This window comes from Stegastes partitus, unplaced genomic scaffold (assembly GCF_000690725.1).
Source record: "Stegastes partitus isolate 25-593 unplaced genomic scaffold, Stegastes_partitus-1.0.2 Scaffold3225, whole genome shotgun sequence".
In the NCBI taxonomy this organism is placed as follows: domain Eukaryota; kingdom Metazoa; phylum Chordata; class Actinopteri; family Pomacentridae; genus Stegastes; species Stegastes partitus.
Window position 1 is genome coordinate 1 of NW_007580956.1, and position 2,284 is coordinate 2,284.

General features: G+C 47.5%; 1 long non-coding RNA gene across 1 annotated transcript; it reads left to right on the forward strand.

Annotated features, from left to right (window-relative positions):
• Nucleotides 1–105: 105 nt before the first annotated feature.
• Nucleotides 106–1,938, forward strand: LOC103375864 (uncharacterized). The gene is made up of 2 exons (XR_521267.1): nt 106–771; nt 1,722–1,938. It is a non-coding gene; the product is annotated as an uncharacterized LOC103375864 (long non-coding RNA).
• Nucleotides 1,939–2,284: the final 346 nt, after the last annotated feature.

Genomic DNA, 2,284 nt, shown 5'->3' on the forward strand with positions numbered 1-2,284 from the left:
CTGGAGCTGTAGAGAAAACACATGTTCAGTTTTTCTGTGATTAAATATTGAAAAGAATGCAGGAACTTTCATCTGAATAACTCTGTTGAAAGAGTGATTTATTCTGGAATGATTGGGGTCAATTGGTGGCGAAGATAACGAGCAGAGAAAATAAAAAATAGCTTAAAACAAGCTGACGGTTTAAACGCCATCGTTTCTGTAAAGGAACATTTCATACGACAGATTTCTTTCTGCAGCCTGTCAGATGAACTCCTAGGACCTTAAATCAGGTTCTATCAGACAGAGGTTCTTCGTGGAACATGAAGCTGTGACGGTTTAGTTTTAGCATCAGAGGCGTCAGCGTAGCGCCCAGAGCGCCAGCGCTCAGCAGCAGGTTTATCTTTGGAGGGCTGTTGTTCTGCTGTGACACACGACGTCTGCAGTTACCAAGAGGTCTGTTTATATTAAGGAGAACATCTCTGTGAGGTTTTGTGTTTAAATGAAGGAGTCCATCTGCTTTAGTCTGGTGTGTCAGAAACATCGGCTGTTACGAGGAGATAAAAACAGGCTTCATGTGAAGAGACGGGTTTGTGTGTCAGCAGGCCTTTGCACTTTGAAGTGTTGATGTGAAGACCGGTTATCAGAGATGAACGTTGACCCGCACGCTGACACCAGCGACCGCACCGAGCCGCAGCCTCTCTGAGTTTAACTCTGTTTGTGTCTTCAGGAAGCTGAGCCTGCGTACGGAAACCTGCAGCTCAAACACCAGCCGGCCAGCAGGAAGGTGTCAAAGTGAGTGTTCACACGGAGCCCCGAAAATCACATCTTCACTGAGACCCAGTCTGAGGGAACAAACCCGCCCTGATCTCGTCTGGTTTGTTCCTCTGGGGGGGAAACACTCAGAACACTCAGAACACACATCTGGTGCTGTTTATCTGATTTACTCCCAACAGACCCGTCTGTGGATCCGTTTGAGCCACTTTAAAGAATCTGGTTCATGTGAACTGTCCCGTCAGAAACATCTTGTGTCAGTAGGACTCAGAATAACGGAAACCAGCAACAGAGCAAAGCTGACTGATCCAGTAGGCTGGGTTTTCCTCTCAGTCTCTCTGAGGAAGGTTCTGGTTCTACAGGGTCAGAACCAGGAGGAGTCTGGTTCTGGTTCTGGCTCTACAGGGTCAGAACCAGGAGGGAAGAGACTTGTGAAATTGAGTAATTGTGATAAAATATTGATTTTAAGTTCAGATTGGGCTATCTTGTGTTTAAGGACCGTTTCAAAGCCAACAGTCCGACGGTTCTGTTTACAGTGTTCTGGCTGTAAATGGGTTCATCTGGTTGATTTTTGAAATAAGCTTTAAAAAAGGGTTGAAGCTGAATTCATTGTTCTCTTCATAAGGTTCTGTTAAAGAGAACCGTCGGGATCCCAGCAGCTCCCTGATGCAGCCTCCAGCTCTCAGATGAGTTCGGGTTCGGGTTCGGGTGAGCTAGATAACAGGAACCGGGTCAACCCTCAGCAGCTTGTTTGGTGTGGAAGCTGTTTGTGTGACCTCTGAGCTGTGAACCGGTCAGTCATGTGTGAAGTGGACAAAGTTCTACTGGGACGGCTGAGCCTGTAAACTGTGACCCAGTTGGAGCTGCTGTCCGGCAGCTTTGAGTGGTTGATTCTGTTCTGTGCTGCGGTTCATTAACCTCCGACCCAGATGTGCAGGAATCACCGAGCGGCTTCCTGTTTGTCTCCGCAGGAACAAGGAGGACGTCTACGAGAATCTGTCCAAAGCAAAGAAGGACGGGAAGAAGTCCAAGTCGGAGAAGAAGAGCGGCTCGGTGAAGAAGAGATGAAGCTGATCAGAGGCGTGGAGTCGTATTTATGCTCTGTGGTAAAGACAGAACCACCAGAACGCTGGTGTCGGACGCTCAGGGGAAGTTTTTAATGAAAATAAAGTCTGTGATTAGAACAAACCGGCTTCTGTCCTTCTTTAACTTCAGCTGATGAGGTTCTAACAGAACACGTACAGGTTTGTTCAGAGGAGTCCAGCTGCTCTTGTCTGACCAAACATCAGCAGACTGACGGGTTCAGAACCGACAGTGACACCAGAACATTTTCTCTTTTACATCAGAACACAGTGAACGGATCAGGATTGCTCATTCATCCGTCAGAACAGCTGCAGCAGCTTCTGTCTTCACAGAACTAACCGGGTCTGGAACCGGTTTATGCAGTTTATTGGAAATGATCCAAAGTTCGTCTGCAAACTCCAGCTGAAGGCAAAATGTGGGACGAAGTCAGCAGCCTGACCATCTGGTACCG